Source organism: Kogia breviceps, assembly GCF_026419965.1.
Source record: "Kogia breviceps isolate mKogBre1 chromosome 20 unlocalized genomic scaffold, mKogBre1 haplotype 1 SUPER_20_unloc_4, whole genome shotgun sequence".
In the NCBI taxonomy this organism is placed as follows: Eukaryota; Metazoa; Chordata; class Mammalia; order Artiodactyla; family Physeteridae; genus Kogia; species Kogia breviceps.
In genome coordinates, this window is record NW_026711570.1 from 217,501 (window position 1) to 232,058 (window position 14,558).

Genomic DNA, 14,558 nt, shown 5'->3' on the forward strand with positions numbered 1-14,558 from the left:
GAGCTCTCCACCCGGGGACGCCGCCCGCCGGCCGAGGCGGCCGTGGCGGGGGGGGGCGACACCCTCACGTGGGCGAGGACGGCTCGGTCCCAGACGGTGGAAGGGGGACGCGGTGCGGCCGGGTGGGGTGGGGTGGGGTGGGCCGGGGGAGGGGGCGGCGGCGGCGTCGACGGCGACGGGGAGGGGGCGGCACGCGCACACGGCGAGGGCCGCGGGGCAGGGGCGCGGGGCGCCCGCCCAGGGAGGGAAAGTGCCGAGGCACGACCGGGCCACCAGGAAAACAAGCGCGGGGTCCCACCGCCACACACACGAGGGCGGTCCCACGACGCCTGAGACGCCGGCCGGCCCCAGCCACCCCGGGGCCTCCCACGACCCGGCCCCGCCGCCAGGCCCCGCGTGCGACGGTCCCCCCGCGTACCGCGGAGGGACCCCGTCCGTCCAACCGAGCTCAAACCCCTCCGTCCTCGCCAGATCCGCCGTCGTCCGAGTCCGACCCCCGGGGCCCGCGCCCCGGGTGAACGCCCCCGAGCGAGGCGGCCCGCACCGTGCCCGCAACACCGCCACCGGCTGCCGACTCGCGGCGAGGGCAGGCGCGACGGGCTCCTCGCGGCTGCGGGACTAGGGAGTCGTCGGGACGCCCGGGCGTCCCCGCCCGCCCCCCTCGGCCTCGCCACCGAGAGGGGGGTGTGTCACCGCACGCGCACGCACACGCACGCGCACGCGCACGCGCGGCCCCGCGCCGGACGCCCGGCCTTGGCGGGACCCTCCCCCGACTCAGAGGGGGGAGGCGCGGGCCGCGGTAGGCAAAGAGCGGCGCCCGGCCCCACCGCGGGGCCGGCGCAGAGAACCCTCCCGCCGCGAAGGCGAGGGGCTCCGCCCACGTGCTCTGGCAGTCGCCAACACCGTGGCCACTGCACGCGCGGGAGGGGCAGCGGCTGGGGGGTCCGGTACCCCAAGGCTCCCTCTCGGATCGCTAGAGGTTTCCTCACCGAGGGGGCGTCGTCCCCCCAACCCATCGTCTCCCCTTCGGGCCCGCCCACGGAGGCGCTCCACGAGCCGCCAAAGTCCACGACTGGGCGGGGTTTGGGAGAGGGGTCTGCGGTATGGGTAAGCACGAGGCCCAGAGGAGCATTCGCGGCCACAGCCGGGGGCACAACCTCCGCCGCCCCCAGGCCCGTCCATCGGGGGCCCCGAGAGGAGGGAGCACGCCCGAGAGGGGCGGAAAGACCCCCTTCTCTCACAGGCCCCGGCCCAACGCGCTCGCCACCCACGCCCGCGTGCGACCCCCTCCCCCCCGACCGCCACAAACACACACACACGTGGGGGGGGAGGGTGGGCACACGCGGACGCTCGCCTGGCCCGAGTCAGTCCCCCCGTGCCACAGCAACACCGTGGGAGGACGACCGCGACGAGGCGGCCCCTGTTTCCCCCAACCGAGGGAGGGAAAACAGAGGCACGCCTCCCTTACCGTCTCGACCCCCCCAAGAGAGCCACTCACGGGACGCACCACCGCGGCGGCGGGGACCCCGAGGAGCACGCTGGGAGAAGGGAACGACACCACCGCTCGGCCTCGGGCACCTGAGGGACGACCTGGAGCGCTCCAGGGGCACCACAGAGGATCGAACGAGGCACGCTCACGCACCGGCAGGGGCGCGCGGCGCAGCGGCGGGACGGCACCCCCCCACCAACGCGGGGAGGACCGCCCACGGGGGCAACACGCCGAGGAGGCGAAGCGAGAGCGTCTGCTGCGTCCGAGGACCACGGCCCCGCCACCCACGCCGTGAGGCAGGGGGCGGGAGGCCGAAGGTCAGGGCCGGGGACCACCACCCCTGCCCTTCCCCACACCCCTCGACAGGCCGGGAGAGCGTGAGGAGAGAGGCGGGGAGGCCCGCGGACAGAACGAGAAGAGCGGTCCCGTTCGCCAAGAACGTCCGTCCCTCGTCTGGCGCGACCTTAAGGCCCGGCCCAGGAGAGCGCGACATCACCACATCGATCAGTCATGCCAGAGAGCCAGGGACCACCAGGCCCCGAAGGGGAGGGGCACGCACAGCGAGGACCATCACCAGAGGAGCCTGCTTCGGCCTCACCGGCGGCACCCCAAACCCCCTCTTTCTTTTTTTTTTTTTTTTCTCCTCTCAGGCAAAAGTGGCCGACGACCCCGCGAGTGAGGAGAACGCCTGACACGTGGCACGGAGCCTGCGGGGTGGGGTCGTCGTCTCAGCCACCACCGGGTGCCTGCGGCGGGGAGGGGAGTCACACGGGGTAGAAGACCCAACGCCCCGCCGCCCTCGGGTGAGCCAGAGACCGGAGGCGGCACCGCGGGTCGGGTCAGCCGGACACACACACGAGAGCCGGCGCGCAGGCCCAGGCGGGCGGCTCAAGTGGCGAGGGTCGGCTCGGCCACCAGACGGCGATCCAAAGCCCAGGACCCTGCGCGCGTCCAGACTCCCAAAGTCCTCAGCGACAGACGCCAGAGAAGACCGTGTCAGCACCTATCTGGTGGCAAAAAAGGCCCATTTCGGGCGAAAAAAATCACGGCGCCCGGCAGCGGGGCCCACGCACGCGTCGCAGGGGGGGTCCCCGGGACCTCGGTCCGGCCGCCTGTCCCCAACACTTCCCCATCCACACCAGCCCCGGAGCTCTCGGGGCCATCTGGTCGACCCGAGGAGCTTGGGGGGAGTGGGGGGGGGGGGTGGGGGGGAGGGGGGGGGCGGGCCAAGCGGGGCGGGCAAACGTGGGAGAGGGCCGCGAGCCGGGTCGCCCTCCCCGGTTCACCCGCACGGGCAGGTACCGGTCCCTCCGAGTCTCCGGGCCAAGACTTGGTGAAAGGAAAAGAAATATCTCACTCGGCCGTCTCCGACGAGCGGGCCCCACGGGGGACCGCGCCCGGGCCCGGGCCGCCCTATCCGGGCCACCCAGGACGGCTCGGGCGGGCCGGTCCCCACCCCCACCCCGGCCGGGACTCGCGGCGGGTGGAGGAGAGGGGGCGGGGGAGGGAGGGTGAGAAAAAACTCAAAGTCCGCCGACCAGGACCCCCCGTGGGCACGCTGAAGGGCCGGGTGCGCCCTCCCCGGCCACCCGCGCGAGCAAGGCCCGGTCCGTCCACGTCCACGGACCCAGGGGCACTTGGAAACATTTTGCCCCGGGAGGCGCCTCCCAGGCGACCAGAGCCCACGAGGGAGGGACCGCACCCGGGCCCGGGCCCGGGCCGGTCTCTCCGGGTCACCCCTCGCGGCCCAGGCCGGTCCCCACCTCCCGAGTCCGACTCGGCCAAACATCGGTGAGAAAGAATCCGACCACCGGGAGGGGCCCCACGCGCGCCCGCCACCGAGCCCGTCGCGCCCGCCACCGGCCTAACCTAAACGCACGGGCCCGGGCCGGTCCCCCACCTTCCGGAGCGGGGCGCTGTGGGGACCGCGGAAGAGAGGAAGGGAGGGTGGGGGGGGTCGGGGAATGAACGCTCCAAAGGGTGAGCCAGGAGAAAGCCCGACCGACCGCCCATCCGCAGGCGCTCCGGAGGGCGCGGAAGACCCTCTCCCTTCCCACCGCGGCGGCCCGGCCCAGGTCGTGTCGGGTGGCCGGGTCGGTCCCCGCGGCCGGAGGGGAGCGGACGGATGCTGGTCGACCGGGCCAGGCGGTCCCCCAGAGCGGCTCGAGAGCGCGGCGACGGTCACACCCTCATAGACCTGCACGCCCAATCTCAAGCGACAGCAGGAGGCGCCCACGCCTGGGCGCCACCGGGACAGTGGCCACCAGCGTCGCCTGGCTGCCGGAACTCTGCCTCGGGCCCGGCGGCCGACTCACAGCCCTCACGAAGGTCGCCGAAGCTCCAGAGACAAGGGACAATATAAAAGCGGCCGCCAGGTGGCTCCCGACAACCGGCTCCAACGTCCCCGGGCCGGATCCCTGTCGCCGGCCGGCCACCGAGGACGCGGCGGCAGCGCCGGGCCGCCCAAACGCCCGAGCTCAGCCCGGGACGAGGCGGCGGGCGTCTGGCGCGGCGGCCCCGTGTCGTCCATCTCGGAGCTAGCTCCCCGGTCGGCACGACACGACACGGTGCGACCCGGGCAGCAGACGGGGGTGGGGGGGTGGGGGGCGGGGGAAGCCGGGGAGATGTCGCCGGGAGGCTGTCTCGGAGGAGACGCGCTCCCCAACGCGATTCCTGGGCGGGGGGGAAATCCCGCGGAGACGCCGGCGGGGCCCGGGGCGCCCGGCACGGGTTGCCCAGAGGGGCACGAGCAAGATCCCCGGCTGCCCGGACGGGGGGGAGGGAGGGAGGGAGGGAGGGAGGGAGGGAGGGAGGGAGGGAAGGAGGGAGGGACGGATGGAGGGACGGAGGGACGGAGGGACGGATGTAAGGACGGAGGGACGGACGGAGGGAGGGAGGGAGGGAGAGAGAGAGGGACGGAAGTCGGGGACTGGCAAACCGAAACCAGGCAAGCGCTCAGGGAACAACGCAGGAATTCGTCCAAAGACAACACATGGGTGCTGCGAGGGTGGGGAAAATGCACTTGCGGTCACGAGAACATGGATTTCATAACGGACTGACCACGATCCATCACGGGCCGGGCGGGGGTGGGGGGGGTGGGGGCGGGTGAGGCGGGGGTTGGGGGAATGCGGGCGGCTGGTGGGGAGGGGGCGAGGGTGGAGTCAATAGCCATCCACTAAAGAAACTGAGTTCCGGTACGTCGACACAAGGCAACACTCTGAGTGCGAGTGTGTGTGAGCGTGTGTGTGCGTGTGCGTGCGTGCGTGTGTGTGTGGAGTGCGGTGAGTACTGACAGCGAACCGTAGTCCCACCAGGACCACACCAAACCATACCAACCAAGAAGTCAAGCTGTAGAACTTCTCTGGCCTTTAAAACAAAGAGAAAAGCGTGCACGTATCGCATACGTACACACATTACGTACGCTTGTGGCATACGTATACGTGGACGTGGACGTATAAAGGCCTAGGACAAGCCCAAGCACATCCCGTCAGGGGAGCCTATCCAAAACAGACCAAGACCTCACACAATTCAGCCTCCAGAAAACAAGCGACCCAGTGAGAAAAGTGGGCAGGAGGCCAGAACAGAACATTTTCATTAGAGAAAAAAAAGAAGAAGAGAAAAAAAGAAAAAAAGAAAAAAGAAAGAAAGAAAGAACACAACTTTCTTAGTAAAAACCAAACAAACAAAACACAACAACAAAACAAACAGAAATAAAACAGAAAACCTCTTTTAGTGAAAGAATTCAACGGGGCAACGAAAAAAGCGCACACACGCATCTCTCTGGACGAAGATATTCGGACAGGCACAGGATCTGGAGTTGCGACAGCAAGTTCGTACAAGCAGAAAAAGTGCCTCCTTCCTCCCGATCCAACACGTATTTTTCAAGCTGAGAGAGACCACCACCACCGTGGCACGCCGGAGGGAGGACTCAGAGATGTCACCCGGCGGGTGAGAGAACGGCTCTCCGACAAAAGACAGCAGTATGGAAAACAGAAAGGAAGTCCCTCAAAACACTGCACAGAAAACTACCATGCGACCCAGCAACTCCACTAAGTGCCCACGGAGGGGGTAAAGACGACATGTACATGTCTATCTGTACCAACACCTGTAACGATGGAGAGATAGGTACGGACGCACTGTTAGCGCTCTCTGTGCCCGTACGTCTATATCTATGAGAGAAGGACCGGGTGGGGGGTGGGGGGTGGGGGGTGGGGGTGCGGAGAGAGAAGTGAGACAAAGAGTGGACAGTCACGTGAGTGCAGTAGGTAAGGAAGATTAAGACGACAAACAAACTCCCAACAGTGGTCCTGTAAGTCAACCATCAAGATTTCGATATCATGATGTCATCAAGCACCAACCCTTCTGAAGGGACACAGCGACACACAGGGCTCACTTGGCAGGGCAGTTCAGGACCCTAAAATGACCGTGAAAGGTGAAGCTCGAAAAAGCAATCTTGTTCATCCACGGGGGGAAAATACCGTTCTCCCACGACATTCAAAAATCCTATCAGGGGGCTTCCCTGGTGGCGCAGTGGTTGAGAGTCCGCCTGCCGATGCAGGGGACACGGGTTCGTGCCCTGGTCCGGGAAGATCCCACATGCCGCGGAGCGGCTGGGCCCGTGAGCCATGGCCGCTGGGCCTGCGCGTCCGGAGCCTGTGCTCCGCAATGGGAGAGGCCACAACAGTGAGAGGCCCGCGTACCACAAAAAAAAAAAAAAAAAAAAAAAAAAAAAAAAAAAAAAATCCTATCAAAACATTTTAAAACTCTCTTACTCGCTCACCATTTAAAAGGTAGAGAAATAAAAAGAGAGCCAAAGTACGATTTATTGAGTGGTGGACCGTCACAGAAAGCATGCCATGAAAGCCTCCGATTCATTTTGGAAGGTCCTAGGAACAGCAATCTTCAACATTGCTCTCCTGCCTGCCTTCTTGGCGTGGTATCTTTTCTACATCTGGATAAGCAGTCCTAGGTTTTGTGTGTTTGCTTGTTATTCCCCTAACTGAAGATCAGCCTCCAACACGATAACCCTTTGTGCCCTCTGGGTCCTGAACTCTCTTCTCTGGAAGTGCTTTTCTGAATGGGAACGGTTTCACCAACGTCATCGCCTGGAGACATCTTCAGCCTGTCCTCCCCCCACCCGCACCCCCGCCCGCCCCCCACCCTCTTCCTCCTCCTCCTCCTCCTCCTCCTCCTCCTCCTCCTCCTCCTCCTCCTCCTCCCCTTCCTCCTCCTCCTTTTTTTTCTTTGTTTTCTTCAGCTCTCCTTGCGCTGGTCTCTCACACGGTGGCAGCGTTGTCCTAGGCATGCCCAGGTGTCTCCTAACCCCATCCAAGTGATGACTCCCAGCGTCATCATTTTGGGTTTCTTAGCCGCACTTTCGTCGTTCCCGGGCAATTCTTTCTTTTTATTTTCCATGGACGGGGGAGACCAGACCGGGGCGGGGGGCAACACAACGACACACTGCGTGTGACCTGGGAAACAGACACATACACGCCAGGCAATCACCGACAGGCTCTGAAAGAGGATCGGTCCCCGGACACGGGGCACGCACGTTTGTTATCGGTGGAGTCACCGCAGACCGAACGGGAAGCAGCAGACTTTGAACTTGACGCAGCTACCGTTCATCCATCGCGGAAACTGACATTTGAAACACGTAGTTAGGCTCTTGGTGCGATTTCACCTAGTCATTGACATGTGTGCACAGTGGAACCATGGAAAGTGAGACAACCCCCCCACCCCACTTCTACCAAAGGTCGCCAAATGAAGACTCTCGTTTGTTTACAAACCAAATTTCCTATCCTTAAATTTGGTGGGAGCTTTCCCTAAGGATTGCACGGGAAGGTGACTTCCTCAAGCGTTGGAGTAGTTTTCCTTAGAACTAGAGAATTAGAATTCTGCTGAATGATGAACACACACCTCGCTTAAGTTTCTGCTAGGAAATCCACGCACCATGTGGATCGAACGAAAAGCAAAATGATTTTTTAACAAGGTCTTCTCTCCACTTCAGACGAATTTTACAGGGCGGGGAGGGGGGAGGCTAGGCTTCTCTGTTTTTCATTTAAGGTCCTCTGAAACGTCAGTAAGTGTTCGTGATCCTACTCACGTGTACTCTTGTCCTCCATCCAATCGTCAGTCATCTGGCAGAAGGAGAGCCTGCCTCATCCACGGCAAACAACATTCCGACACTCAATGAGAAAATACATTTCTGGTGCTTTCGCCAAAAAATGCAAAGCCCCTTATTTAAGCTAATGGAATTTAAAAGAAATCCCTAGTACCTAGGAACAGAACAAAGTGAAAGAAACACAACGCACAGACTTGGGGGATAGAAAGAAAGAAAGAAAAAGAAAGAAAGAAAGAAAGAAAGAAAGAAAGAAAGAAAGAAAGAAAGAAAGAAAGAAAGAAAGAAAGAAAGAAAGAAAGAAAGAAAGAAAGAAAGAAAGAAAGAAAGAAAGAAAGAAAGAAAGAGGAGAGAGAGAGAGAGAGAGAGAGAGAGAGGAAGGAGAGGAGAGGAGAGGAGACAAGAGGAGAGGAGAGGAGAGGGAGGGAGGGAGGGACGAAGGAAGGAAGGAAGGAAGGAAGGAAGGAAGGAAGGAAGGAAGGAAGGAAGGAAGAAAGGAAGGAAGGAAGAAAGAAAAGATCTCTCAACCTAAAAGTTTTTGTGACAAACGGACAATCTATGATTTGGTAGGTTAAAAAATATTTTTGGAACGTAAAGTTCTTTGAGACACGAATGGAGAAGAAAACAAGAAAAGGACAATCAGAATTCGGAACCCTCAGAAACCTGAATCGGTCATGAACAGGAACTAGGAAGCCAGGGTGAACGGCGTCTGTGACACCAGTGATTCTGGACTGGCAAAGGGATGATTCCATTTCACCAGCATACATTTTCACACAGTGTCACTTTTTAAAAATGTTTTCTTTTCCCCAGAGTGATGCCAGAGGTGTGGACTCATACATCGAAACATCTTTAGTCTTTCTGTAATAAGGAGACAGAAGTAGGTCCACTGAGACTTGTCGAGCCAGCCATGAACGAACGTTTCCATAGGTTATCTTTGGAAAGGATCCAGACATTCCACGAATTCCCCATCATTCCACTTATGCCAACTCTGAAGTTTCTAAAGTGACCCAAAAGGTCTGGGCGAGACTGTTTTTAAGTAGACATACCACAAAACATAACGCTTCTTAAGGAGTTCCTGCACCTAGAGCTATCGACATCACTTGTTCGAGATCCCATGACGACGAGATGGCCCGTGAACACTTCCTGAGACTTCAGACGATGATGTCAGCCATCATCCCCAAGTTCTTTTTCTTGCCGACGAATCTGGTTCACTCCCGTGAACTTACTGGATTTGGGGTCGACGTAGATAGAAGGAAAGGATGACCTCGAACGCTGATCACGCTAAAGACATGCCTAGTTTCATAAAACCCATACCTTGACCTTGGCTATTCTCGGCTGAAGGGTTCAGCCTAGATCACCACCTGAACTTGCCTAAAACCTTTGGGTCCCTTCCCTTTCTAGTGGACTGAATTCCGGAGTGCTCCCTTCTAAGCCATTCAAGAGAGCTCTCTCACAAGTTCATTGCGGCACTCGGATCCCTACGCAGAAACAGGCCAGCTCTAGAAGGGAGCTACAGACATACAGTACCTGTTACCAGGCCCTTTCCAGATTCTGGCACAGCAGTACCAGAAAAATGAAGGTCGTTTCCACAAGGCTTCTAAGGCTAGCACGGCAAAACTTTTTTTTTTTTTTTTTTTTTTTTTTTTTTTTTTTTTTTTTTTTTTAATTAAAAGAGATAGCTTGTACACAAGGGAGAAGGCGGTGGGTGGGGTGGGGGTGAGAGGCAGCCCCACCCCCCCCACCCCCCGAGTTGCTTGGATCACGAAAGGGAGAGTTTGTCTCGGGATCACTGATCATTTCCAGAAATCCTCCAAATTCTTGGATCATCAGCAGCTGGTTCCACGGTGGCTACCTGTGGGGAATACCAAGTGCTTCCACGAGGGGAAAGAAGCGCATGAGAATGTTCGGCAAGAAAGCACAGGAACAGATAAGGGTTCAATGTACAGCTGAGCTTCTCGTCTTGGGACAACTAGGTATAGTCGTGGGTGGGTGTCCACAGAGGAAAAGTTCATCTTCTTTTACTCCCGCGAGCCTCGTGTGTGTGTGTGTGTGTGTGTGTGTGTGTGTGTGTGTGTGTGTGTGTCTGTGTCTGTGTCTGTGTCTGTGTGTCTGTGTGTGTGTCTGTGTGTGTCTGAGACTCAGGCCCCCAGGGCTGATCTGCTCATGCAATTCCATTTCCCCTCCCCCTCCCCCTCCCCCTCCCCCTCTTCCTCCTCCTCCTCCTCCTTCTATGTACTTCTTTCTGTCGAGGAGATGATTTCCAACTCAAATGCAGACCAAAAGATTTCTAGGTTCCCAAACTTCAGGGTTCCATGGATCAGGGTGTCCAAAATCTGCACAGCGCCTTCAATAACGGCCCTCTTTCTCAGTGCACACAAGTCAACCCCAGACCAAGGCACCCTAAGGGCAAAAACCCTCCAGGATTTCTCCCACCAGACCCCGAACATCAGCACACACACCCTCCCCCAGTTTCTATTTCGTATCGTGTGGGCTCAGGCAGACAACAAACACGTCCATCGTTCGATCATCTTCCTTTGGCGTGTTTCGTGAACGTTGCACCGGCCGAAGAAACCTAAGTGTGCAAAAGCTCATCCCCGTGTAAAAGGCTTTGGCTTCTCAGCGAAGGGGTCGAGCCAAGGGACCTAGGCCCCTCTGTCCACTTTTCACTGGGTTCACTGGCCTCACTGTTGTCCCAAGCGATGGCCGGTCAGATCTCTCACGGTCATTCTTCTTTTGGCCTTCTGGTTTTAGAGAGGGTTTTCAACTGGGGTAAAAAGGGCAGGCTTGTGTGGGGCCCTTTCATGGTGGGGAGGGGGTGGGGGGGGCCCCGTAGAGGTCCCTCCGATTCACCCAATCTCAGGCAGTGCCCTATTCAAAACGTTTGTTTCCGGGCTTCCCCGGTGGTGCAGTGGTTGAGAATCCGCCTGCCAATGCAGGGGCCACGGGTTCGTGCCCCGGTCCGGGAAGACCCCACATGTCGCGGAGCGGCTAGGCCCATGAGCCACGGCCACTGAGCCTGCGCATCCGGAGCCTGTGCTCCGCAACGGGAGAGGCCACGACAGTGAGAGGCCCGCGTACCACAAAAAAAAAAAAAAAAAAAAAAAAAAGAAAAGAAAAGAAAAGAAAAGAAAACAGAAAACGTTTGTTTCCGTCCCACCAAGAGCCCACCTTTGGAGAGATTCCCTGCCTTACACGTCCTCTCCGCTCCTCCTATTCATCCACCGTGATCCACCACCACCACCACCACCACCACCACCACCACCACCCCGCCGGCCGACCTGATCTGTTCACCCTGAAGCTGGCAAGCAGTAAGGGTGCTCGTGAAGCGAGGATCCGTTGGGATTGGCCAAGATGGCAAAGTGGCGGCGGGGGCGGCGGCGGCGGTGGGGCGGGGGGGGGGTATGTGGAGGGGACTCGGAAAGTACGAGGTTACAGCTAACAGCTGCTGCTGGCAGATAGGTCTTTGAAACAGGCTGGTGGCGCCCTGGACTTTGATACCGTCCATTCTGACCATTCCTGTTCTCCGTGAGAAGGGTGTTGGGCCCAGGATCGGCCACCCCAAAACGGGCCTCCGTGGCACATTGACGATTTTGAGCGAAGGGGGACTCCAGAAGCAGCCACGTTTGTCCGAGGGACACTGGGATTCTCCTCTGTGTCTCCCTGAAAGCGAGACATCCATCTCTCGGCTGAAAGGTGCACTCCCTGCCTCTGGAGGTAGGAGGCCGCCGCCGCGATCGGCAAATTAGGGCATTCGGGCCCGAGAAACCTTCGGAGACAAACACTGCGGACCACCGCAAACCCGAGCTCTGTTTAGCTTCTTCCTTCGCTCGCTCGTTCGCTCACGGCACACCCCAAAACCTAAGTCTCTCGGTCCGGTTCCCTGTCTGTCTCACCCATGTACCGTTCGTTCCTCGGTCTGAGCAGGAGAGACGCCGCCCGCTTCAGCCACTTCTCAGCCCTCGAATGAAAGGAAAGGTCACCCCGCTCCCCCCACACACCTTCGTCTCTCCGCGCCTTGGGCCCATGTTACTTTATTTTTATTTTTATTTTTTTGCATTACACGGGCCTCTCACTCTTGTGGCCTCTCCCGTCGCGGAGCACAGGCTCCGGACACGCAGGCTCAGCGGCCACGGCTCACGGGCCTAGCTGCTCCACGGCACGTGGGATCCTCCCGGACCGGGGCACAAACCTGTGTCCCCTGCATCGGCAGGCGGACTCTCGACCACTTTGCCACCAGGGAAGCCCATCGGGCCCATTTTAGAATGAGTCCAGCCACAGGAACTCAAGAGGGGTAGAGGGGGAGATCTCCCCCTCCCCCAAACAGGAAGGCACCTGGAACCCCGTTCCCACCGGCCACCCGGCTCCACTTTGGGTGCGTGAATCCTAGTTTGCCTCCTCCGGATCTTTAAATGATCTTCCACGTGTTATAACAGACTCACAAGGAGAGAAGCTTACGCATGTATTTCTTCTGAGTTTCATGCGACACGGGGAGCCCTCCTAAGAAAACAAAGAAAGACCCAGAGAAGCGTCCGAACCTAACATCTCTTCTGTTGGATCTGAGCAAAGAGAGGCAATCTGAAAAAGCAACTATACTCTGGCGGGGGTGCGGAGTGTGTGTGTGTGGGGGGGGGGGGGGGGGTGTGAGTGGGGGTGGGTGAGGGGGGGGTGGGTGGGTGGGGGGCGCGGGCGATGCCAAAGGAGGATGAGAACTCTTAGAAATTCTTAGGCATAGAAAATTAAGACGGATCCGGGCCCGCGCCTCTCCTTTTCTCGTGCGTTGGGAAGATCATTTGGCTCTCGCCGGCTGGGATGTCATCTCCCCACGAACCATCAGGCGAGCTGTGGGGCGGAAAGAGGGAGAGCAGGGTTCAGAAGAACGTGGAGAAGATGGACGCTAGATGCCCAGAGTCCACGTCCCCCGCCCCCCCCCCCCCCCCCCCCGGGAGCAAGGATCTCTTCTTCGTGGGCACACGATCTTCCACCACGACCTCCGGACCGTGGTGCCAAGTCACGCCCACGCGAAGACAGGGCTCACCCAGGGATATGGGCTTGTGCCACAGAAAGGGAGACAGCAGGGAAGTCACCGAGCTTAAGGTATCTGACTCTCGTCGGGTCCTCGACAGGCGGAGGGACACATCTTTCCGACACGGTCGGGGCCGGCTTAGAGAACCGCTGCCGACGACCGCACCGCGAAGGAAGATGTCTCTGCGGTCTCGACAGAAGATCCAGTAGGTTTCCCAAGTGGCGGAGCTAGGAATCGATCGGCCAGGCAGGCGTGTCCAATCTTCAACTTTGGGAAGACACGCGGACTTTTACCCCCCCTTTTCGGCGGGGAGCCTGTAGAAGATCAGGCCGGGAGGAAGGACACAGTCTGTCAGTCGTTGCACGTGATGTTAACGTCCAGGCCAGGAGGAGCCATGCCAGGACTGACTCCACAAAAGGGAGAAGGTGACCAGTTGCCTTTTGAGGACCATGGCTCTCTACGCGGCACGGAAACCAAGGGAGCAGGGGCCAGGGTAGAGGCCGGCAGGGTCGTCAGAGGCCCAGCCAGGACAGAGACCGGTGAGGTGCGAGCCTGAACGAAGGCAGTAGAGGGGAGAGGGAGAGAGGGGATGGAGCAGGACCTATTTCGGTCCCGGAATCGGCAGAACCTGGTATCCCGGCGTGAGTCTTTAGAAACACCGTCCAACTCCACTCCACGGGCAAAATACAAGGTAGAGGGCGGAGCTTTCTGCACCCAGGATCCTCCCGAGACCCAGGCGAGAAGGGCCCTTCCCACGGATGGGCTCCACATCCCACCAGGGTCGGTCGGTCGGTCGGTCGGTCGGCAGGTCACCAAGACACAAAGAAGCACATTCTTTCTTTCGAGAAGCTCTGTCCCCAGGACCTGGCACTCAGCACACTGGTGATCTGCCAACCAGAACCCTTAAACACCTCCTCAGGTTCCAGGGGAAGGCTTTGCTCACCTCTTTTCGGCCCTACCTCTGTCCTCAAAACTAAAGGTAAAAGAACACACGAACACACACACACACACACACACACACACACACACACACACCAAAGGTAATGGAGTCCGAATACCACGAAGGCTCTCAGGTTGTGCTAGGGCCGTTGCCCAACAGCACTGTGAAGTGTGTGTCTGTGGGGGGGCGGTGGGGGTGATGTGTGTGGGTGTGTGGGGGTGTGGGTGTGTGTGTGGGTGTGTGTGTGTGTGCGTGTGCGTGTGACTCATAGGTGGATATTTTCCATAGGTGTGCACTATGGCACTGCAGGATCTGTGGTCGGTTGCTGAGTCCCCGGAGGTGGAAGCGCAGATACAGGGCCCTGAGTGTGAAGTTATCCATGGACGCTCACAGCGCGTGGGGTCGGGGTCGGCAGCCGTAACCCTCCATGTTGGTGGTTCAACGGTCAACTCTACTTTATAGATCAGAGAGGATAACGTCACGCGTTCACTGTTAATAACTTTTCCAAATAGTCTTTATCTTTTCAAAAGGAAGACATCATTTAATCCATTTCACAAGATGATACTGGGAACCTACTGCCCCAGCACGTGAATTATCCCTACAGAACACAAGATCCCTGAGAAGGAAGAGCCCTGAGCACTGAGATACCATGAAGGTAGGCTTTTAGATGATATTCTCTGCTTCTGCAGCTCGAGGTAAAACATGGGATGACTGGCTCTACCTATCCCATTCCAGTCTGTCCAACGCGAGCCCCCATGGCACGTCTCACCAGTGGTCGGTCCACGATAACTCCATCCATAGGAATTCTTGGCAGTTTTATGTTCAGGATCATTTCTTTTCCTGCCATTGATTGAAAACTCCCTGGACCCTGTTAGCAGCTACAGATTCAATGAGTCCAGTACTTCATAGGTTTTGTCATGTATTTAGAAGGGGAATCACCATCAAGTTGCTGAAATGAGGACTAAGTGTCTTTCAGATATGGAGATGG